The 25,735-nt window shown below is 48.2% G+C and overlaps 1 protein-coding gene and 1 pseudogene across 2 annotated transcripts in view; one reads left to right on the top strand and one right to left on the bottom strand.

Annotated features, from left to right (window-relative positions):
- Nucleotides 1-25,735, top strand: part of YEATS2 (YEATS domain containing 2) — a 1,667,962-nt gene that overhangs the window by 1,191,160 nt on the left and 451,067 nt on the right. The window lies entirely within an intron of this gene.
- LOC138266516 (serine/threonine-protein kinase PLK1-like) lies at nt 3,723-24,444 on the bottom strand (annotated as a pseudogene).

Below are 25,735 nucleotides of genomic sequence, written 5' to 3'. Positions count from 1 at the left end.
ATAGATTCCTGCAACCTAAGATGAAGAAGGGCTGCTGACCTGAAAGCCCTGCAGAGAAGACGGAGACACCAACTGCTTTGGCCCCAGCTCTACAAGCCTGTCTCCCCACTTCAAGAAAAACTGCAATAGCAACATGTTCCACAGGGTCCAGCGACCTCTGAAGCCTCAGACGACTACCCTGCATCTAAAAGGACCAGGAACTCCTGAGGACAGCGGCTCTGCTCCAAAGAAGAAACATCTTTGCAACAAAGAAGCAACTTGTAAAGAACACACGTTTCCCGCCGGAAGCGTGAGACTTAGCACTCTGCACCCGACGCCCCCGGCTCGACTTGTGGAGAAACAACACTACAGGGAGGACTCCCTGGCGACTGCGAGCCCGTGAGTAGCCAGAGTTGACCCCCCCCTGAACCCCCACAGCGACGCCTGCAAAGGGAATCCAGAGGCTCCCCCTGACCGCGACTGCCTGCTTCAAAGAACCCGACACCTGGTAAAGACACTGCACCCGCAGCCCCCAGGACCTGAAGGATCCGACCTCCAGTGCAGAAGCGACCCCCAGGTGGCCCTCTCCCTTGCCCAGGTGGAGGCTTCCCCGAGGAGCCCCCCCTTGCCTGCCTGCATCGCTGAAGAGACCCCTAGGTCTCCCATTGAACTACATTGCAAACCCGACGCCTGTTTGCACACTGCACCCGGCCGCCCCCGTGCCGCTGAGGGTGTACTTTTTGTGCTGACTTGTGTCGTCGTCGTCCCCCCCCCCCCCCCCCGTGCCATACAAAACCCCCCTGGTCTGCCCTCCGAAGACACGGGTACTTACCTGCTGGCAGACTGGAACCAGGGCACCCCTTTCTCCATTGAAGCCTAGGCGTTTTGGGCACCACTTTGACCTCTGCACCTGACCGGCCCTGAGCTGCTGGTGTGGTAACTTTGGGGTTGCTCTGAACCCCCAACGGTGGGCTACCTTGGACCCTCCTTTGAACCCTGTAGGTGGTTTACTTACCTCCCCCAGGAACTGTTGAAAATTGCACTGTGTCCAGTTTTAAAATAGCTATTTGCCATTTCTGTGAAAACTGTATATGCTATTTTGCTAATTCAAAGTTCCTAAGTGAAATACCTTTCATTTGAAGTATTGTTTGTAAATCTTGAACCTGTGGTTCTTAAAATAAACTAAGAAAGGATATTTTTCTATATAAAAACCTATTGGCCTGGAATTGTCTTTGAGTGTGTGTTCCCCATTTATTTCCTGTGTGTGTACAACAAATGCTTAACACTACCCTCTGCTAAGCCTACTGCTCGACCACGCTACCACAAAATAGAGCATTAGAATTATCTCTTTTTGCCACTATCTTACCTCTAAGGGGAACCCTTGGACTCTGTGCATGCTATTTCTTACTTTGAAATAGTACATACAGAGCCAACTTCCTACACAAGTACATTACAATGTATGTACTTACTTGAATTCTGAATCTTGTGGTTCTAAAATAAATAAATAAAATATTTTTCTATATAAAAGCCTATTGGCCTGGAGTAAGTCTTTGAGTGTGTGTTCTCGTTTATTGCCTGTGTGTGTACAACAAATGCTTAACACTACCCTCTGATAAGCCTACTGCTGGACCACGCTACAACAAAATAGAGCATAAGTATTATCTAATTTTGGCACTATCAACCTCTAAGGGGAACCCTTGGACTCTGTGCACACTATCTCTCACTTTGAGATATAATATACAGAGCCAAATTCCTACAATCTGTCTGCCATTTCTGCTTTTTTGTGGTTGTCTGATCAACCTTCTTTGTTTAAGTCTCCTATTGTAAATAGGTTCCTGAAAGGCCTCCCTAATTTTTCCTCCATCTCCATTCACTATGCCCCAATGGGATTTGAATTTAGTTTTGACATTTCTGATGTGCACTCCTTTCAAGTCTCTCCACGTTTGTCCTTTTAGACTTATCACTTTGAAAACAGACTTCCTTGCGGCCATTACATCTGCATGCAGGTTGAGTGAGCTGCAGGTATTTTCATCTAAGCCGCCCTACCTTTCCATCTATAATGACAAAGTGGTCATTCTCACTAGAGCCTCCTTTTTTGCCAAAAGTGGTTACGCCCTTGCATGTTAGCTGATCCATCGCCTTGCCTACTTTTTTACACACCCTCACATCCTTCTAATGAAGAGGAGAGACTCCATTGCATGGACCCAAAACAAGCCTTTCAGTTCTACCTCAATCTTACGAAAAGAGTTCCAGGTCGATGATCCACTGTTTGTTGGTTATATGGGTGTGAAGAAAGGTCGGGCAGTGCAGAAGAAAACCAACTCCAGATGGGTCCTTCTCTACATTAAAATGTACTACGCACTGGCTAAAAAGCAAACCCACGAGGGATTGAGTGCTCATTCTACCAGAGCTAAAGCTGTGATCTCTGCATTAGGACACGGAGTTCCAGTCCTTGACATCAGTCAGGCAGCTACATGGGCATCTCTGCACACATTTACCAATCTCTACTGCCTTGACAATCAGGTCCATAGTGACGGGCCATTTGCCTGTTTGGTCCTGCGGGACTTTCTAGCATGATCTTAGTTTGCAGACCCTCCTCCGGGCTTGGTATTGCTTGGGTGTTTATTTTAAGGGAAGGAATCTGCAACTAGATGTCTCTATCAAATGGATAAGTTACTTGGCTTTGGTAACGCCTTATCTGGTAGAGACAATATCTAGTTGCAGAAAACTTACCGACCCACCCATCCTTCCCGCTCTGCAAACTGTTTCCTAGGGACAGGGACTACCTTTCAGGGCACTAGTTTTGACTCACCAGTGGTCCGTGTTCTTCATGGCTCTGTGTTTCTGCCGTGGACAGTTGTGAAAAGAATCTGACGTCAGTGTGCCAGGATGACACCTTTATAGGACCCACAACGTCCTATCCGTCGCAGACCATGGATGAGGAGCCGATCGACGCCACCTAACGGTTTGCAGGGGTACTGCTCAAGGACAATCTCTGGATACAAACAGACGCCTGGAAAATTCTAAGGTAAGGAATCTGCAACTAAATATTGTCTCTACTAGATAAGGTGTTACAGAAGGTAAGTAATTTGTCTGATAGTCTATTTTTAATCTGTTTAATAAATAGAATGTCACTGGCTAAGCCTGTATTTTCAAAAGAGGCACGTCTAAAAGAACAGATTAACCAGAGTAAGACCAGGGTCTCCACAGGACAGGCAGCAGTCTCCGAAACAGCATTGAAATGTAGAGTTCAACAAGTTCTTGATTGGAGGCTTTTTTGAAGGTTAGAGTAGAAGGAACCAGATGGGCATTTGCCTTACAGCTTAAAATCACACATACAATTATACATGATTTAATTTGATCTGGCCTGAGCTGCCAGCATTAGACATTCACAAAGACTCACTTCCCACAGTGGTAGGACACCAGTGGAGATAATGGTAGGTCCATTTTGTTGTGACTTTAATCTCTGTATTGTCTGTCCAGTAAAGAATCGGGCACCAGATCCAGCATGTTGTAAAAGGAATCTGGGGAGTGGAGGTTTACAAGTAAGTTTACAAGTAAGTGTTCAAAGTCAGTTGGTGTGTAGCTCAAAACGAGAGTCAACTGCAGGACTGCCACCTTTACATGAATGGGGACACATCTGCAGGGTCTGACATGGAGTTGACCCCCACTTAGTACATAAAAATACAACTTTTTTTTGTGTTTTTTACAAGTGCAAACTGCAGTCACAGGTGGGACAGGGCCTAAGCCGAAGGCTTCGCACATCTAGATCCAAATTGTTTATTTTTGAGCTTCTCCACCATGGTACGTGCACATCTCAATTGACTTTGCAGCAGCCATGCTCCTCTATCAAGCTTAGCTTGTAGGTGCAGAAGTCCTGGAAGAAGTTGATCTGCACAGTGACATTGCTCAATTGAACAATGATTACACTCTGGGTGCGGACCCAGGTTCGGAGGTACGGCAGTTGAGCCAGCTCATCGACCTCACGTGGTGTGACGTTGGCACTAGGCTTTAACAAATGTTCAATCATGTAGTGCCTTCAGCAGTGAGATCTTCTTCCTCAGGACTGTGGGGTGGGATCTGACATTTAGATAAGACTCAGCATTATTCCCCTCAAGATACTGCAGGCTGTCTCCCTCATCGTACATTATCAACTTGGTGGAATCATTAAACAGCACACCAACACTATTATCACACAACTGGTAGCCCAATCCATACTTGTCAGAATAAACAACCTGCTTGCTAACCCAGAATATGGGATTGCAGACGTGATCCTTCACCTCCTCTTCCTAGGTGACTGGCCGCTCAGAAGGCTTGGAGGCATTGACACTGGTGAGCTGCTTGAATATTTCAGAGAGGTAGCAGTCAACGGGCTCTGCAATCCACCTCATCATCCTTTTTTGGAAATTGCTTGTTTCTCCACCATGGGACTCTCAGGCCCTTTCTTGAGAGCAGCTAGAGGTTTATGACTTGTCTCAATACTGCTTGGGGCAATGGGAAAACAGGGTCCGGCAGGTGGTGGGAATCTGTACTGGGAAATATCCAGACATGAAGAAATTGTCTGTTAGCAGCTGGTCAGTGGTGGGGCATGTTGGGATCAGACTGCAGCATTTTTTAAATCGGATTAGCAGCTACCTGGTTAATGCACTTTGGTATAGTGTACTCATTCTTTTTAATTCGCATGTATGTTTCATTGAGAGAAGATGTTTCAAAGGGCAGCTTCCCACAAGAAGTGTGTACAAAATGCAGCAGAGGGCCCAGATGTGCACCTGCCTTCCTGGGGATGGCGGATGTAGCAGGGTGGGGGACTTGAGGGTAGGAGTCCACAGGGGATCTTGTCCGCAGTGAATGTCCACACTGTGAAAACAAATGGAACACCACCAGGAGCCATGAGGACGTTTTCTGTTAAGTAAGCGTGTTCAGGGGTTAGGGCAAAGCCTTTGGCTTTTCTTGCTGATGCTATCCTCCTCTTGTTCCCCTATTCTTCTCTCTCTGACTCCATTTCACTTTCAAACCCACCCTCCTCTTCATTAGAAGCTGCTTGTCTGATAGAACGATCTAAAGTACCAGCTCATTCAGCGAGGACAATATTGTCAACAGCATAGTCAGCTACTTCATCAACAGAGATGATGGCCTTGTCCATGTAGGAAGCTGGCCTGGTGTGTTGTGGACACCTATGGTGTTAGCACCGTATATACCACAGGCAACCCCTGTTTGTGATGTGTAGGCAGTGTTAAGGAAGCCAGGGCTCTCTAGAGGTAGCTGTGGACTAGCAGCCAAGAATTATCTAGGAGGGTTGCAAAGCTTATGTAATACCACTATAGTCACACAGCAACTTATCACACAGCAACTTATCACACATGAAAGAATCACACAGTGTTACAAACATTTAAAAAATGAAGGTACTTTATTTTAGTTACACAACACTAGAATACTTAAAAGCAATCCCCCCCAACTGGATGTAAGTATGATTATATATATACACACATACATACATACACACAATAGCAATTAGCATAGAAAGAATGAGCATTTGCAATAATGGTGGAAAGTAGTGAGGGCACTAGGGGAGGGCCAAACCATATACGAAGAAAGTAGAATGCAGATAGAAGTCCCCCACCCAAGGATGTGGAGATGTTAGAGGGAAGCTGGAAGAACTAGGGAGCCCAAGAGGTTAGTACCTGAGTGACCCCCAGTGACCAGGAGAACAGATGTAAGTACCTGGTCTTCCCAAGGTCTAACAGGAGGATTATGAAAATGGATTATGGAAGACCCGGACCAGACTGGAAGAAACCAAAGGTGGATTCTGGCAGAAGAGGACCTGCAAAAGAAGTAGACTGTAGGAAGTTGGCTCTGTATATACTAAATCAAAGTAAGAGATAGTGTGCACAGAGTCCAAGGGTTCCTCTTAGAGGTTAAGATCATGGCCAAATTAGATCATTCTAATGCTCTATTTTTGTGGTAGTGTGGTTGAGCAGTAGGCTTATCAGAGGGTAGTGTTAAGCATCTGTTGTACACACAGGCAGAGGTCAAAGAGGTGCCCAAAACACATAGGTGCCTAAGGAGAACAGGGGTGCTCCGGTTCCAGTCTGCAAGCAGGCAAGTACCTGCGTCCTCCTGGGCAGACCAGGGGGGTTTTGTAGAGCACTGGGGGGGGACACAAGTAGGCACACAAAACACCCTCAGCGGCACAGGGGCGGCCGATTGCAGTGTGCAAAGCAGGTGTTTGGGTTTCAGGTAGGAATCAATGGAGGGACCCGGGGGTCACTCTAGCGGTGCAGGCAGGCACAGAGGGGGGCTTCTCGGGACGGCCACCACCTGGGCTAGGCAGAGGGTCGCCTGGGAGTCACTCCTGCGTTGAAGTTCGGTTCCTTCAGGTCCTGGGGGCTGCGGGTGCAGTGTTGGTTCCAGGCATCGGGTCCCTTGTTACAGGCAGTCGCGGTCAGGGGGAGCCTCTGGATTCTCTCTGTAGGTATCGCTGTAGGGGCTCAGGGGGGTCGTCTCTGGTTACTCATGGGCTCGCAGTCACCGGGGAGTCCTCCCTGAGGTGTTGGTTTTCTGCAGGTCGAGCCGGGGGCATTGGGCGCAGAGTGTAGAGTCTCACGCTTCTGGCGGGAAACGTGAAGTCTTTGGAAGTTGCTTCTTTGTTGCAAAGAAGTTGCAGGTTTTGAACAGGGCCGCTGTTCACAGGAGTTTCTTGGTCCTGTAGTCCAGGGCAGTCCTCTGAGGCTTCGGAGGTCGCTGGTCCCTGTCGGATGAGTCGCTGGAGCAGGTTTCGAAGTTGGAGACAGGCCGGTAGGGCTGGGGCCAAATCAGTTGTCGTCTTCTTCCTTCCCTGCAGGCTTGATTTCCTGGGATCTGTGGAGCCCCTAACTACTGAATTTAGGGGTGTGTTTGGGTCTGGGAGGGCAGTAGCCAATGGCGACTGTCCTTGAGAGTGACTACACCCTCTTTGTGCCTCCTCCCTGTGGGGAAGGGGGCACATCCCTATTCCTATTGGGGGAATCCTCCAAACTCAAGATGGAGGATTTCTCAAGGCAGGGGTCACCTCAGCTCAGGACACCTTAGGGGCTGTCCTGACTGGTGGGTGACTCCTCCTTGTTTTTCTCATTATCTCCTCCAGCCTTGCCGCCAAAAGTGGGGGCAGTGGCCGGAGGGGCGGGCATCTCCACTAGCTGGAGTGCCCTGGGGCGCTGTAACACCAGGCTTGAGCCTTTGAGTCTCACTGCCAGGTGTTAAAGTTCCTGCAGGGGTAGGTGTGAAGCACCTCCACCCAGTACAGGCTTTGATCCGGTCCACAGACTGACAAAGGCACTCACCCCATGTGGCCAGAAACCTGTCTGGATGTGGCAGGCTTGCAGAAACTCATCAGCCTAGCACTAGTAGTTGGACTGGTAAACACGGGGCATCTCTAAGATGCCCTCTGTGTGCATTTCTCAATAAATCCCGCACTCGCACCAGTGTGGATTTATTGTGCTGAGAAGTTTGATACCAAACTTCCCAGTATTCAATGTAGCCGTAAAGGAACTGTGAAGTTCGAGTTTGACAAACTCCCAGACTATGGCCCTCATTACAATATTGGCGGACCGAAGTCTCCAGCCCAGCGGCCATTACCACCCTGGCAGTCGGAGTGTTATAGTGGCGGTCTTTGATGCCGGTTACCGCCAGGGTCAAACTCCCATTTTTTTTTTTACTGCCAGCCTGTTGGCGGTATTAACACCGCTTTAACACCGACCGCCAGGGTTGTATTGAGGGCCTATATACTCTTTTTGGCTACCCTGCACTTAGAATGTCTAAGAATTGGCTTATACACTGTAGGGGCATAGTGCTCATGCAACTATGTCCTCACCTGTGGTATAGTGCACCCTGCCTTAGGGCTGTAAGGCCTGCTAGAGGGGTGACTTACCTATGCCACAGGCAGTGGATTGTGGGCATGGCACTCTGAGGGGGATGCCGTGTAGACTGTCTTTTTCTCCCCACCAGCACACACAAGCTGTGAGGCAGTGTGCATGTGCTGAGTGAGGGGTCCCCAGGTGGCATATTACATGCTGCAGCCCTTCGAGACATTCCCTGGTCACAGGGCGCTTGGTACCAGGGGTACCATTTAGAAGGGACTTATCTGTGTGCCAGGGCTGTGCCAATTGTGGAGATAAAGGTACAGTTTAGGGGAAGAACACTGGTGCTGGGGCCTGGTTAGCAGGGTCCCAGTACACTTTAAATCAAAACTAGCATCAACACTAGGCAAAAAGTTAGGGGGTAACCATGCCATCAGAGGCATTTTCTTACAGGGATTGTCTCAAAGTATGAAGAAGGTGATGATATCAACAAGTGGCTCACAGCTTTTGAGAGGGCTTGTGCAACCATAAAGTTAAACAGATCTCACTGGGGAGTTCTCCTTTGGGAAATGTTCACTGGTAAGTGTAGGGATAGACTCCTCACACCCTGGTAAAGATGCAGAATCCTATGCCTTCATGAAGACTACCCTTATTGAGGGCTTTGGATACTCCAATGATGAGTACACAATTAGGTTCAGAGGGGGACTCACAAAACCTCGAGCCAGACCTGGGTTGATTTTGTTGACTACTCAGTAAAAACACTAGATGGTTGGATAACTGGCAGTGGAGTGCATGAGTATGATGGGCTATATAATTTGTTTATGAAGGAACACCCGTTAAGTAACTGCTTCAATGACAAGTTGCATCAACATCTGGTAGACCTAGGTCCAATTTCTCCCCAAGAATTGGGGAAGAAGGCAGACCATTGGGTGAAGACTATGGTGACCAAGACTTCTACAGGGGGTGACCAAAAAAAAGGGGTCACAAAGCCTTTCTAGTGAAAGGGTGGTGAGACATCCAAGGATACAAACAAAGTCTTCTCAAGGGCCTCAAAAACCTACTCAGGAGGGTGGGCCCGATTCTGTTTACAGTCCACAAGTGGGCTCAAGGGTAAAAACTTTGACCCCAAGAAGGCCTGGTGTCACAACTGTAGACAGCATGGACACCAAACTGGAGACATGGCCTGTCCCAAGAAAAAGCCCACTAGCTTTACTCCATTTAGTACTGGAATAGCCAGTCTCCAGGTGGAAGCAACAGTGTTCCCAGAGAAAATCAGGGTTCTCTGAAGCTACTCTAGTCTCTGAGGGTGGGGTAGATATAGCCACACTGGCCGCCTAACATGCAAAAATACAGGCAGCAGCTCTTGATAAATAGGACAAAGGTAAAAGCCCTGAGGGATACAAGTGCCAGTGTCACCACGGTGACAGATAAATTAGTTTCCCTCAAGACAGTATTTGGTTGGACAAACTTATCCAGTTACCATTGCTGACAATGTAACTAAAGCCCATCCCATGGCTATGGTGATATTATAATGGGGAGGGGTTACTGGCCTGAAACAGATAGTGGTCTCTTCTGTAGTCCCAGTGGAATGTTTGCTAGGGAATGAAATGGAGTCCTCAGAATGGGCTGAGGTAGAGCTCAAAACCCATGCACCCATGCTGGAAATCCCTGAACTGGTGTGTTTGAAAACCAGAGCAGAGCACAGGGTGAAAAAGAAGAGTTGAAGCCTGGAATAATGGCCCAACCTCTGATGAGAGAAGTTAAGAGGACTGGGGGACCAGCCTCTGAACAGCAAATGTTTCTAGACCTCTCTTCTCAGGAAGATGTGTTATCCCCTGAGGGAACCGAGTCCATGGAGCTGGAACCTTATCAGGAAGAGCTCCTGGACCCCGGGGGGACCCACAAGGGAGCAGCTGTGTCCGGGACAAAAGACTTGTCCCACTCGTAAAGGCCTGAGACAGTAAGCTGCTGGACAGGAGAAGGGGGAAGTGTCAGTGGCTCACACAGTGTCTATTGGGAGGATGGACTCCTTTACACTGAGGCCAGAGAATCCCGTACGTGGTGCCACTAGGAGAGTGTTGGTGCCTCAGGAGTTTAGAGATGTTATCCTCACATTGGGCCACGACATCTCCCTAGCTGGGCATTTGAAACAAACTAAAACATGGAGCAGACTTGTTAATGTGCATCCTTGCAGGCAGGTCGCTTCCTCCTCACCACTGCTCCGGTAAGTGCTGCCATTGTTTTGGGCTTGTCTGGGCTTCTTGGGCTTCTTGGCTTCTCCTCCCCCGGAAGGTTTGCGCCGCTGCTTCCCCGCGGCCCTGCCCCCCCCCCCCCTCCCTCCTCCTCGGAGCTCTTCCCGCTCTTGACTCCTGCTGCTCCTGCCCCCGCACTCCCACTGGAGGTTTCCCTCCCTCTTCCCAGCTGCCACACCCTCCCACCTCCCCTCTTATGCCGGCCGCAGCGTGAGGTTAGAAAAGACCTCTGACCCTGCATCCTTGCAGGGAGGTCGCTTCCTCCTTACCGCTGCTCCGGTAAGTACTGCCATTGTTTTGGGCGTGTCTGGGCTTGTGTGGGCTTGTTTGGGCTTCTTGGCTTCTCCTCCCCCGGAAGGTTTGCGCCGCTTCTTCCCCGCGGCCCGCCCCCTCCCTCCTCCTCTGAGCTCTTCCCACTCCTGACTCCTGCTGCCCCCACCCCTGCAATCCCATTGGAGGTTTCCCTCCCTCCTCCCAGCTGCCACTCCTTCCCACCCCTCCTCTTATCCCGGCAGCAGCATGAGGTTAGAAGCGGCCTCTGACCCTGCATCCTTGCAGGCAGCTCGCTTCCTCCTCACCACTGCTCCTGTAAGTGCTGCCATTGTTTTGGGCTTGTCTGGGCTTGTTTGGGCTTCTCCTCCCCCGGAAGATTTGCGCCACTGCTTCCCCGCGGAGACGCCACCCTCCCTCCTCCTCGGAGCTCTTCCCGCTCCTGACTCATGCTGCCCCCGCCCCCCGCACTCCCATTTGAGGTTTCCCTCCCTCCTCCCAGCTGCCACTCCCTCCCACCTCCCCTCTTATGCCGGCCGCAAAGGCGCTCCAAAGCCAAGCCCGTCTGCCCCGTCCGTGTCAAGACCGAGCCCAGCGCCAGACCCCATGGCCAACATGCCTCCCGCGCCACCGAACACCTTTACACTGCCAACAAACTCCACGCCCTTGATCCAGGACGCTCCTCCATCTGCTTCCAGTCCACACCGACGTGCACCTAAGGACCCTTCTTCTGCAAAGCCTGCAATTTCACCTGCAACCTAACCTCCAAACCCCAAATCAAAACAGACAACCGCCTAATATGCATCCTACTTAACACCCACTCCGTCCACAAACATGCAATTGAACTCTGGGACCTCCTGACCACATACTTGCCCGACGTCGCATTCCTCACCGAAACCTGGATGAATTCGGCCTCGGAACCAGACGTAGCCATAGCCATTCCAGAAAACTGCAAGATCACCAGAAGAGACTGAATCAAAAGACCAGGAGGAGGAATCGCCATAGTCCACAAAAACACCATAAGAGTCTCCACCAACTCCCACGACACCGTCCACTCCACAGAGCACCTCCACTTCAAAATCCACATCAACGCCAACAGCACACTCAGAGGAGCACTGGTCTACAGGCGCCCTGGACCCAGTCCGCAGTTCTGCGACGACATTGCTGACGCCATCAGCTCCCAAGCCCTCGCCTCAACAGACTACATCCTCTTTGGTGACCTAAACTTCCACCTAGAAAATAACAACGATATCAACACCACCAACCTAATCGACAACCTCGCCAACTTCGTCCTCAAGCAACTCGTCACTTCACCCACCCACTCCGCAGGCCACACACTCGACCCCATCTTCTCAGCCAGCAACCACGTCTCTTTCAGCCACACCACCGAACTCAGCTGGACAGACCACCGCTGCATCCACTTCTCATACCAGAAACCAGTCACTCACCACCACCGCACACAACCCCCCCGATGCAACTGGAGCAAAATATCAACGGATCAACTGATCTCCACTTTCGCCCAGGCCCCACCCCCTGGGACCCCAACACAGCCACCACCAACCTGCATCGCTGGATAGAAGATTGCGCTAACTCCCTCGCACTGCTAAAAAAAAAAAAAAATACCTCCCACAGAATCAAGGTGAGCTGGTTCACCCCAGAACTACAGGAATCCAAACGGCTATGTCGCAGAATGGAAAAAACTTGGCACCTTGACCCTACCAACTCCAACCACATCGCTTTCAAGCTCTTCGGCATCGTCAATGAGCTCTCCACCCCCAGGACCTGCTCCAACGAACCCCCGCCATCACAGGAGTTCTGCAACTCACTGGCAACCCACTTCAGTCAAAAGATAGAAGAAATCCACAATAGCTTCAAACCTCAGACCCACCAGCTGACTACAAACACCCAAGAACCCAGCGCTCCAAGCAACACCCACCTCCTCCACACCTGGACCCCTGTCAACATAGAGGACACTGCCACCACCATGGCCTCCATCCACTCCGGATCACCATCGGACCCCTGCCCACACCATATCTTCAATAATGCAAACATCATCATCGCCCCCCACCTCTGCAAAACCATCAACAGCTCCTTCGAGTCAGCCACCTTCCCAGAAAGATGGAAGCACGCAGAAATCAACGCCCTGCTGAAGAAAACAAAGGCAGACCCAGACGACCCCAAGAACTACCGGCCGATCTCCCTCCTCCTCTTCGCAGCCAAGGTCATCGAAAAAATAGTAAACAGCCAACTATCTCGGTACCTGGAAGACAGCAAGGTACTCGACACCACAGTACCAAGACTGCACTCATTGCTGCCACAGACAACATTAGGACCATGCTTGACGAAGGAGAAACAGCAGCACTCATCCTCCTGGACCTCTCTGCAGCTTTTGACACGGTATGTCATCACACTCTCCGCACACGCCTCCACAATGCTGGAATCCGTGACAAGGCACTCAAGTGGATCTCGTCATTTCTCTCAGGCAGAACCCAGAGAGTCCGCCTCCCACCGTTCCTGTCAGAAGCCTCCAGAATCATCTGTGGCGTCCCCCAAGGATCTTCGCTCAGCCCCACACTCTTCAACGTTTACATGGCGCCCCTCGCCAACATCGCACGAACCCACCACAAAAAACATAGTTTCCTGCGCAGATGACACTCCGCTCATCCTGTCCCTCACAAAAGACCCTACAACTGCAAAGAACAACCTCCACAACAGACTTCACGCCATCGCCAGCTGGATGGAATCAAGCCACTTCAAGTTAAATACAGACAAGACAGAAATCCTCATCTTTGGCACCAACCCCTCAGCTTGGAATGACTCCTGGTGGCCCACCTCCCTAGAAACCGCACCCTCACCCACCACCCACTTACGCAACCTAGGCTTCATCTTGGACTCCACACTCAGCATGACTCAGCAGGTCAGTGCCATCTCCTCTTCCTGCTACAACACTCTCCGCATGCTCCGCAAAATCTTCAAGTGGATTCCCGTCGAAACCAGGAAAACTGTCCCCCACGCCCTGGTCAGCAGCCAATTGGACTACGGAAACGCCCTATATGCAGGAATCACAACCAAACTCCTAACAAAGCTGCAAAGAATCCAAAACGCATCCGCCCGCCTCATTCTGGACATCCCACGCCACGACCACATTTCCCCCCACCTCAGAGACCTTCACTGGCTACCAGTATCAAAGAGGATCATCTTCAAACTCCTCATCCACGCACACAAGGCCCTCCACGACACAGATCCAGCCTACCTTAACGACAGACTCACCCTTCCACACCCCCACCCGCAATCTTCGCTCCGCCTGCCTCGCCCTCGCCTCCATCCCCCGCATCCCCTGCACCACCGCCGGAGGAAGATCCTTCTCTCTCCTAGCCGCCAAGAGCTGGAACTCCTTACCGCTCCACCTTCGCCAGACCCAAGACCTCTTGACATTCAGGAAACGCCTCAAGACATGGCTCTACGACCAATAGCTCCCCCGCCCCCCAGCGCCTTGAGACCCTAACGGGTGATTAGTGCGCTCTATAAATCCTTGATTGATTGATTAACCATTTTTATTGGCCCAACATGTCCCAGAAAGTTAGGGAGTTCTGTAGCACCTGTGTCACCTGTCAAGCCAGTGGCAAGACAGGTGGCCAGCCAAAGTCTCCTCTCATTCCTCTACCAGTTGTGGGGGTACCCTTTGAGAGGGTTGGTGTGGATATTGTGGGTCCACTTGAACCACTCACAGACTCAGGGAATCAGAACATCCTGGTAGTAGTGGCTCATGCTACCAGGTACCCTGAAGCAATTCCCCTTAGGTCAACTACTGCCCCTGCAATAGCCAAAGCCCTAATTGGTATTTTTTTACCAGAGTGGGTTTCCCTATGGAGGTGGTTTCTGACAGAGGTGCAAACTTCATGTCAGCGTACCTGAAACATATGTGGAATGAGTGTGGGTGACATTAGTTCACCACACCATCCACAAACCAATGGACTTGTTGAGAGATTCAACAAGACATTGAAGGGCATGATCATGGGGCTCCCTGAAAAACTCAAAAGGAGATGGGATGTCCTCCTGCCATGCTTGCTTTTCGCCTACAGAGAGGTGCCTCAGAAGGGAGTAGGGTGTTCCCCCTCCTTGAACTTCTGTTTGGCCATCCTGTAAGGGGACCACTGGCACTTGTTAAAGAAGGCTGGGAGATACCTCTCCATGAGCCTGAGCAAGATGTGGTGGACTATGTGCTTGGCCTCTGCTCTATGATGGCTGAGTACATGGAAAAGGCATCCAAAAACCTTGACGCCAGTCAACAACTCCAGAAGTTGTGGTAAGACCAAAAGGCTGCAATGGTTGAATTCCAGCCAGGGATGAAAGTCTGGGTTCTGGATCCTGTGGCTCCCAGGGCAACTCAGGACAGATTGAGTGGCCCTTACCCAGTCCTAGAGAAAAAGCTAGGTCACTTACTAAGTGGACCTGGGCACTAGCAGGACCCACAAAAGGGTGATCCCTGTCAACCGCCTAAAACTCTCCAATGATAGGGCAGACATAACCATGCTGATGGTTGCGGATGAGGATCAGGAAGCAGAGAGTGAACCACTCCCTGACCTCCTCTCAACTGACCCTAAGGATGGATCAGTAGATGGAGTGGTCTATTCAGACACCCTCTCTGCCCAACAGCATGCTGACTGCAGGCGCAAGTCCTACAGTAGTATGCTGACCTCTTCTCTTTCACCCCTGGTCACACACACCTGTGTACCCATGATGTGGTCACAGGAGAAAGTTTACCTGTCAAAAAGAAAATCTATAGACAGTCTGACCAAGTCAAATATAGCCTCAAAGTGGAGGTCCACCAGATGCTGGAGTTAGGGGTAATAGAGCACTCTGACAGTCGCTGGGCTAACCCAGTGGCCTTGGTCCCCAAATCTGATACCAACGATGGCGAGAGAAATTAGGTTCTTTGTGGACTACTGAGGACTCAGTTCTGTCACTAAGACAGATGCACACCCCAATACCCAGAGCAGATGAATTATTTGATAAGTTAGGTGCAGCCAAATTTCTAAGTACCTTTGACTTAACTGTAGGGTACTGGCAAATTATGATGGTACCTGGAGCCAAAGAAAAGACCGCATTCTCAACACCTGATGGCCATTATCAGTTCACTGTTATGCCCTTTGGCTTAAATAATGCCCCGCCACCTTCCAAAGGTTGGTGAATCAAGTCCTTGCTGGTCTAGAGTCCTTTAGTACAGCATATCTAGATGACATTGCTGTCTTTAGCTCCAGCTGGCAGAATCTCCTGGTCCACCTGGGGAAGGTTTTGCAGGCCTTGCAAACTTCAGGCCTCTCTAATAAAGCATCTAAGTGCCAGAAAAGGGCAGGGCATAGTTGTATACTTGGGCCACCTTGTAGGTGGAGGCCAAGTGCAACCTTTACAACCCAAGATGCAGACAATTCTGGACCGGGAAACTCCAAAAACCCAGACCCCAGTCAGGGCATTCCTTAGCTTGACTGGGTACCACAGGAGGTTTGTGAAGGGATATGGGTCCATTGTGACTCCCCTCACTGAACTGACCTCAAAGAAGATGCCAAAGAAGGTAAACTGGACCAATCACTGTCAAAAGACCTTTGACACGCTGAAAGAAGCAATGTGCCCAGCAGAAGTTCTTAAAGCTCCAGATTATTCTATGCAGTTAATTGTGCAGACTGATGCCTCTGAGCATGGGATAGGAGCAGTTCTATCCCAAACCAATGACCAACCGGTTGCTTTTATTAGCAGGAGGTTACTCCCCAGGGAGCAGCATTGGAGTGCCATTGAGAGGGAGGCCTTTGCTGTGGTTTGGTCACTGAAAAAGCTGAGACCATACTTGTTTGGTACTCACTTTGTTGTTCAGACTGACCACAGACCTCTCAGATGGCTCATGCAGATAAAAGGAGGGAACCCTAAAGTGTTGAGGTGGTCCATATCCTACAGGAAATGGACTTTGTAGTGGAACACAGACCTGGGACTGCCCATGCCAATGCAGATGGCCTTTCCAGGTCCTTCCACTTAGAAAATGAAGACTCTCTTGGGAAAGGTTAGTCTCATCCTCTTTCGTTTTGGGGGGGGGAGGCGTTGTGTAGGAAAGTGCTACTGTTGGCATGGTTACCACCTATATACACACACACACACTTTTTGCCTAGTGTTGATGCCAACTTTGATTGAAAGTGTGCTGGGACCCTGCTAACCAGGCCCCAGCACCAGTGTTCTTTCCCTAAAACTGTACCTTTGTTTCCACAATTGGCACAGCCCTGGCACACAGTTAAGTCCCTTGTAAAAGGTAACCATGGTACCAAGGGTCCTGTGGCCAGGGAAGGTCTCTAAGGGCTGCAGCATGTATTATGCCACCTTAGGGGACCCCTCACTCAGCCCATGCACTGCCTTACAGCTTGTGTGTGCTGGTGGGGAGAAGAAGGCTAAGTCGACATGGCACCCCTCTCAGGATGCCATGCCCAAAACCCACTGCCTGTGTGTTCTTCAGGCTTTGGATATCTTAGTCCGGAGCTCACGGTCAGAAGGGTCCTTGGGATTCCCTCTGCAGGCTTCGTCATAGAGAGGTGGAGAGGTCAATGTCTTCTGCAGCCTCTTCACGCAGGCCCTCTCTCCTGTAGCCTCTGTGGTGAGCAAAACCCGACACCTTAAGCAAGCACTACACCCATCGCCCCTGCGGCCCAATCTAAAGTTGTTCCCTGGTGTCAACAGAGTCCCCCCCCCCCCAGCTCTCATGAGCTTAAGTCCACTGTGGTTTCACCCCTCCTGGACTCCCCGATGATGTTTGCAGCCTCAGACCACAGGACCTACAAGCTGCGAGTGCTCCCAGACACAGACACCCTGCATCCGTCGCCCCTGAACCTTGGAGAAGATGATCAAAGGTGCACCTACGTCCTGAGCACCCCATATTTGTTACCTACCTGTTGGTTTTTCCCGACTGTCTTCCTAGCCGGATCATGCAGCATATTTACACTTTGACCAATTCCCATTGAAATACATTGCACATTCTACGCCGTACTGCACCTCTGTACCTGGCCGCCCCAGTGCTGCCTGATGTGACCTGTTGGTGTGGTCCTGACCCTTGCCCAATACTTAACTTAAGGCTCTGAGATTGATCTTGCAAGTCATAAAGTACCTGTTTGCAGACTTTGTTTTCATCCCATAGGTTAACATTGAAGAACTCAGGAATTGCACTGTGTCCAGTTTGGAAGAGAAAAGTATTTATACTTAAAAACCTGCTTAACTTTTAACGAAGTTCTTGGTTTCAAAGTGTATATGAAAAGTTTTATTTTTCTAAATGAGTTTCGGTTTTATACTTTGAGTGTGTCTCTCGTTTATTGCCTATGAGAAAAACAAATGCTTAGTACTACCCTTTGATAAGCCTAACTGCTCGCCCACACTGCCACTAAGTAGAGAGTTAGTACTATCTACTTTTGTCTCTGTAAACCAATTTGGGATCCACTGGAGCCCCCTCTGCATGTTGTAGTTCTTTTTAGTACACTATATAGAAAGCCAGCTTCCTATAATAACCCTGTTCCAAAAAGAAACTCAAAGAATTTTGGAGAAGAAAATGCTTTGATTCCTTGTTATTGAACTTATTGGCATTTTGCAACAAAAAAAAGCTGATGAATTAGGCCTTCTGTTGATGCCAAGATATTCAAAGTGCCCCTGATCTGCTCCAGAATTGTCAGCTCAAGACATCTGACAGTGTTCTCACTGTTTCAGTTATATATTTCACAGGGACTCGTTAAGAGGTGAATATAATGATGCTCATATTGATGAAAGGTGAACACTTTTTTGTTATCTGCACCCTGATAAGGATCATTGGTGTCCACAGTAGCATGGAAATTAAGGTAATCTGAAAGCTGCTCGACCACTTCAATTTCTCATGGTCTTGCATAAAATCCTTTCGTGACAATGCTATCTTATGAGATGTGGTATTTGTATAATCTCTGTAGGACGTAAAGTTTGATTTCACACACTTTTCTAAAGAGCGCCATCAGGTAACCGATACAGTGTGATGTTAGCAGCATATTTTAACCCTGTGGGAATAAATGTGGCAGTAGCTCTTGTATCAAAGGAGCAAGTGAAGAATACTGTGAAAGGTAGGATACATACTCTATTTTCAAAATAAAAATCAACTTTATAATCCACAGAATGATTGTTGAAGTTACAACAAAAATCCAGAGATAGGACCCTGCGTGGTCAACATAACTGTTGGGCCCCAGCAACAAATATGTATTAATTTATGGAGTCAAATGACTTGAGACGTTGGTGTTTCAGAATTATGCTCATCGCCTAACATTTCAACATCCTGCAAAGGGACAGCATCTTAATGTAATGTCAGCGCTTTCAGTGTTGCAGCGGTAGTTGATGTTGAAACAGTTTCAGTTTGAAGATGTTGCTCACACTGCATTAGTACTTGAAGATGGTAGAAAAACTGGAAACTCTGCTGTCCCTTGAAACAGACAAATGATTTCAACTTGGCTGATCTATTGCAACAGTTACTCCAGAAGAGGGAGAAGATTAATCAATAAACTTTTTCAACAGCATTAAGCTGCTTAACATAATCTTCCACATGACGGTTATTTATATTATCTATTAACTTAATTTTATTTTTCTTAGCCCTGAGCAGTGACTGCAAGATGAAGGTGTGAATGCCTTGTGCCCAAAGAACTGCCACAGGTTGCTTGTGGGACAGACTAGATGGCACCTTTTTCAGGAATTCATTCTTGGACCAGTTCTTTCAACTTTTGGCGCCACTCATAAATAGCAACTCTATCCTCAGTGGCGGAGTTAGGAAAATTCTTCCTGTTTGCAAGTTCTCTCTCACCTCTTAGCCATTCTACAACAAATACATATATATATGTAGTCAAGTGACTCCATCTGTGAGTCTGCCTTTCCAGGGAGCTGTAAGTTGGGCACGAACATGGTTACACTAAAAAAAACATTTTGTATATTTTGTGGCCATCTGGTACACCCATAGGCAAATCGAGTTGTCTCTGAGCCTGATACAGGTTATGGTATCACGACAATCCCATGTCCAATACCCTTGTAGTCAATTTTTGTTTGTGTTCTGTTGTCTCACATGCCAACTCAGTTTGTTTCTGGACAGAAGGCATGCGAGAATAGCAGGCATACTCTCAAAGCATTACAGGAGATAGCAAAAGCCAGTGTTGTGTGGATGAAATGTACACACTGCTTCCATCGCTACTTGGCAGTTCAAATCTCTTTTTCTAAATGGGTTTCGGTGTTATACTTTGAGTGTATCTCTCGTTTATTGCCTATGAGTAAAACAAATGCTTAGTACTACCCTTTGATAAGCCTAACTGCTCACCCACTAAATAGAGAGTTAGTACTATCTACTTTTGTCTGTGTAAACCAGTTGGGGTACAGTCGCAGTCTTTTGTGGTCAAACCCACAGAAATCTACAGCATGAATACAACGCAACTCATATATACTTAAATTTATTTACATTTGGCAAGGGACCAGTGTGGATCAGGCTTATGACACAGACAATTTTATCTGGGAAGGAAGCATTGGTCTTGCAGCATTATAGGGTTTCATTTGCTGACAAATGGTATATTGTTGTACAGGTTTTTAGCACATTTTGGTAAATGTGGGCACCGCTATTGTTGCTGTAGCATTGATACTGTAGCTCTAATGCCGGCATGAGCAGTTACCAACCCTTATGAGCTGCTTTTGTAAGCCTTAACCTAGCTGCTTTGCTAGGAATATTCCTGTCCCTTTTCCCTGATGTAAAAATCAGAGGAACATTGTTTTAGGTGAGTCTTCAGGAATATTTAGAAGTGAAACCTCCTGGGGCCTTACCCCCTTTCAGTGTTACCGCTTTAGCCACCATAATATCTGCATCAATCTTAGTGTGAGATCATGTACCAGCAATTCTTTTCAGAAAATGTGGGCTTCATATGTCTCTTTCAACATGGTTGAATTAGTATTTTCCCAATTTATATATTTAACTTGCCTGTAAGTCCCTCATATATGATACAAAATATACCTAGGGCCTGTAAGTTAAATGACACTAGTAGACACCAGCACCTGTTGTGCCATCTACTACAGTGAAAGTGTATAACATGGCTTCAGGCCTACCATTGTAGTCTTCCTGTGGCATTTTAATGCTGCAATTCGACCTGCCAAAATAAACCACTCTGACAGGGCAAAACCTCCCTTTTAAATATGAATTCTCCCCATATAGACTTTGTAGCCTACAAGGCAGTGTGCATGGTATTTAAAAGTCGGACATGTAGAAATGTAATATTAACATGTCATCAGAGTGACCAACACCCAAAAGCTGTTTCTCACTGTAGTAGGCTTAGCAGTCCTATTTAAAAACAAAAAAAAACAGACTGCAGATTAAAATACTAATACTGAATTTTGGGAATGAGAGTGAATCAATAAATAATCAAACATCTATTTTAATGATTATTAAAAATCCAGTTCAGTGGGGAAGTCAGATTTTGAGGAAAGGTAACCTTTAGAAAGTTTCCTTTTCCGGGTCTGAAGTTTCCGTAAGTAAATTTGTATTTGCTTATCCACTTCTGCCAGCCAGACAAGTATTTAAATAGGTGTGAAAAAAATAGAAATACTTCTTAGAAGCAAACAGTAGGCTAACCTGAATAGTCATAGATGCTTCCTCTAAACCTCACAGAATAAACAGAGTGGGGGCAATGAGCATCCTTTTTGACATTACGGTGTCTATTCATGCTGGAATCTCAAATCCTGCTTAAAAGGTCTGCTGGGTTTACATATAACACTTTAAGACACACTTGAAGGGTTCTGAACAGGATGCCATGATAATTATTTTGTATTTGCTGTGTGGTTGCTAGATGATCTGCCTTGTCCCACTAGACTTCTGTCTCTGGAGTTTACATATTACAGTGGGGGTGCACTTGAAAGTAAAAGAAAAAGGATGTCAAAACTTTTCTTGTGGATCCACTGCCTGGTTGCTAGAAAAGCCTATTATTCCTCTACCATTTTTCTGTCTCTGCATTTATTGGGGGTACAATGGCTGCTCAAACTGGATTGATTTTAGTGTTGGGTGTGGGTTGAGACTAGGATTACTATATCGCACTCCCCACACACACCTCCAGCGCCAACGTTGAGTGTGATTGAATATCTTTGCCATCTTGCAAATGACCAAAATGAATAGGGTTGGTCCTGGGGGTCTTAACCCCATTCCAGGAGTCATATTCACCCACAAGCTTGTTTTAAGCATAAATGTGGCATCTACAGGCACCCACTTCAAAATCTCCTAGACCTGAATAAGATCAGAAGAGGACTGAACCTGTTCTAACTAAATTTATCATCAGCCCAGTTCCTTGAGCTTTTTACATTGTGTAGGAAAATGGCACCCTGTTGCAGTTACCCCCACTGTTTGCCTGATATTGATGCCGACTTGACTGAGAAGTGTGCTGGGACCCTGCTAACCAGGCCCCAGCACCAGAAAATGTACCATTGTTTCCACAATTGGCACACCCCTGGCACACAGATAAGTCCCTTGTAAAAGGTACCAGTGATACCAAGGGCCCTGTGACCAGGGAAGGTCTCTATGGGCTGCAGCATGTGTTATGCCACCCTAAGGGACCCCTCACCTAACACATGCACACTACCATTGCAGATTGTGTGTGTTGGTGGGGAGAAAAAGGCAAAGTCGACACGGCATCCCCCTCAGGATGCCATGCACACAAAATTCTGCCTGTGGCGTAGGTAGGTCACCCCTCTAGCAGGCCTTACAGCCCTAAGGCAGGGTGCACTATACCACAGGTGACGGCATAGCTGCATGAGCAGCATGCCCCTACAGTGTCTAAGCCTATTCTTAGACATTGTAAGTACAGTGTGGCCATATTATGTATATGGTCTGGGAGTTTGTCAAAACGAACTCCACAGCTCCATAATGGCTACACTGAATACTGGGAAGTTTGGTATCAAACCTCTCAGAATAATAAATCCACACTGATGCCAGTGTTGGATGTGTTACAAAATGCACACAGAGGGCATCTTAGAAGATGTCCCCTGTATTTTACCCAATCCTTCAGTGCAGGACTGACTGGTCTGTGCCAGCCTGCCACTGAGAAGAGTTTCTGACCCCCTGTGGTGAGAGCCTTTGTGCTCTCTGAGGCCAGAAACAAAGCCTGCACTGGGTGGAGGTGCTTTACACCTCCCCCCTGCAGGAACAGTAACACCTAGCAGTGAGCCTCAAAGTGTGTTACAATGCCCCAGGGCACTCCTACTAGGCACTGTTCAGAAACTGCAACAACTTTGAAACATCTTTTAAAGAGATTCTTACTTCCTGCCAGAAGCGCGAGTCTTCACACTCTGCACCCGATGCCTCCAGCTCGAGTCCAGGACAACAAGCACTGCAGAGAGGACTCCCAGGTGACTACTAGTGGAGATGCCGGCCTCCTGGACACAGCCCCCACTTTTGGCGGCAAGTCCCGAGGAGATAATGAGAAAAACAAGGAGGAGTCACCTACCAGCCAGGACAGCCCCTAAGGTGTCCTGAGCGGAGGTGACCCCTGCCTTAAGAAATCCTCCATCTTGTTTTGGAGGATTCCCCCAATAGGATTAGGGATGTGCCCCCCTCCCCACAGGGAAGAGGCACAAGGAGGGTGTAGCCACCCTCAAGGACAGTAACCATTGGCTGCTGCCCCCCCAGGACTCAGAGGACTGGGGTGCACCTAAAGGACCAAGAAACTCCAGAGAACAGCGGCACTGTTCAGAAACTGCAACAACTTTGAAACATCTTTTAAAGAGATTCTTACTTCCTGCCAGAAGCGCGAGTCTTCACACTCTGCACCCGATGCCTCCAGCTCGAGTCCAGGACAACAAGCACTGCAGAGAGGACTCCCAGGTGACTACAACGACGTGGACACCCTGAGTCGACCCCCCTGCACACCCACAGCGACGCCTGCAGAGAGGATCCAGAGACTCCCCCTGACCGCGACTGCCTGGTAACAAAGGAATCCGACGCCTGGACCAAGCTCTGCACCCACAGCCCCCAGGACCGAGAAGAACCATCTACCAGTGCAGGAGTGACCTGCAGGCGGCCCTCATCCTAGGCCAGTCGGTGGCTGGCCCAAGAAGCCCCCCTGTGCCCTGCCTGCATCGCCTAAGTGACCCCCAGGTCCCTCCATTGGTTTCTATAGCAAACCCAATGTCTACTTTGCCTACTTCACTTGGCCGCCCCTGTGCCACTGAGGGTGTGTTTTGTGGGCTTGTGTGTGTGTGCAACCCCCCCCCCCCCCAGTGCTCTACAAAACCTCCCTGGTCTGCTCCCTGAGAACGCAGGTACTTACCTGTAAGCAGACTAGGACCAGAGCACCCCTGTTCTTCATAGGGGCCTATGTGTTTTGGGCCCTCCTTTGACCTCTGCACTTGACCGGCCCTGTGTTGCTAGTGCTGTGGCTTTGAGATTGCCTTGAACCCCCAACGGTAGGCTGCCTATGCCCAGGAGACTGACTGTGTAAGTGCTTTACTTACCTGAGAAACTTAGCCAAACTTAACTCCCACAGGAACTGTTGATTTTTGCACTGTGTCTACTTTTAAAATAGCTTATTGCCATTTTAACCCAAACTGTGTGTACAACTGTTTTAAATCAAAGGTCTATACTTACCTGTGTGAAGTACCTTGCATTTTATGTACTTACCTCAAATCTTGAATCTTGAGGTTCTAAAATAAATTAAGAAAATATATTTTTCTATATAAAAACCTATTGGCATTGAGTAAGTCTTTGAGTGTGTGTTCCTCATTTATTGCGTGTGTGTACAACAAATGCTTAACACTACCCTCTGATATGCCTACTGCTCGACCACACTACCACAAAATAGTATTATCTAATTTTGCCACTATCAACCTCTGAGGGGACCCCTTGGGCTCTGTGCACACTATCTCTCACTTTGAGATAGTATATACAGAGCCAACTTCCTACAATACAGACCCAACTTCCTACACCATCGAACCCTCACTCTCAATCACCATTGAACATCTCCCCTTGTTGGATAGAAAGTTTGCAGAAAAGACAAGCTCCTCACACTTCGGGCTCAGAGTATACACAGAGATACTCCTCACCATGCCACGTACATTTTCGCGTAAAGGGACATCATCGCTTCGTTTTTCACCTCTCCTTCAGTACCTCAGATGAGTCCTCACCTACCTGCCACACACAGGTCTCCCCACAGATGAAGAAATCCTCTACGTCGTAGACCTAGATCTAAGGCAACATTTAGAACTAGGTCCACATTGCAATATAGGAGATCTCATGATTCTACTACCACACATGGGAGATAATCTCCCTCCTGGTCTACCACGTCTTGCTCCTCAGTGTGAGACTAGTCTCCTTCCTTGACTGAGAATCCTCCAGCCAGAATGTCCTCAGTAGATGACCTGTTAACCTTTAACAACGTCCTTATCAAACTAACTAAACATAGACATTCTATTTGGGACTCTACCTTATTGAGCAGTCACAAGGCCACTCTTGCCACTGGGTCCAGGACTCTTGTAGTCTGCAAGGCACTTGTTTTTGACACCAGCATCCTTGAAATCAGCTTCATCTTGGATCCTTAAAAAAATATGCCTCCTGGCTAGGACCATTTTTTTCTGAGGGTGGATCCTCCTCTGGATTCAGTCATAAAGGCTGCCACACTCAAATCCCTTTCTGCGGCTTCTTCATCTTCATCCCTCGAGACAAGGACAAAAAGTAGATAGACTTCATTGGACAGATGATGTATGGAACATCTGCATCTTGTATTAACGTTATCAGTGCATCTGCTTTTCTATGGCGATACGATTCCCTCAGTAGGTTCACAGAAAAGCTGCCTAAAGAAGACAGAATATTCAAGAAATCCTAATTGAAAGTGGTCTAGTATCCAACAAGATCATAAGCAAAGCAGCAGGTGCATCAAACTTTGTGGCACATGGGTACTCACATGGCATCTACCCCAGGAGGTCTTCCTGGTTATATCTTACAGGCTTGAAATGAGAGGTATAGCAGAATATCCTGAATTTAACCGTTTTCATTCAACACCGTCATTACTACCAATGCAGACAAAGATGTCCAGGAAGAAAACTGACACTCTCAAGGCGTTTGGTTTGGAGAGGAAGAAAGAGTTCCGCAGTAGGTATAGGCCATGCGGCAAGCAATTTTTTATTTTTTTTTGTGCTTTTTTTTCTTCAGCCGAGGATTCAAGCTCCTCATTGGACTCAGCATCATGTGAAGCTGGCAATATTTTGCTATCGCCCTTGCAAACCATCCAGAGGAAGAGGATTGCAACAACACCCTGCCTGTACAAGCACACCTCCTGTTAAACAAGGAGTTATCACTTCCCCCTTCTCAAGTATTGCAAATAATCAGGAAGAGTAGCATTCAATGTCAAA

Source organism: Pleurodeles waltl, chromosome 11, assembly GCF_031143425.1.
Source record: "Pleurodeles waltl isolate 20211129_DDA chromosome 11, aPleWal1.hap1.20221129, whole genome shotgun sequence".
Classification (NCBI taxonomy): Eukaryota; Metazoa; Chordata; class Amphibia; order Caudata; family Salamandridae; genus Pleurodeles; species Pleurodeles waltl.
Note: the sequence above shows the minus strand (reverse complement) of the source record. Positions and strands in the feature narration are given on the sequence as shown.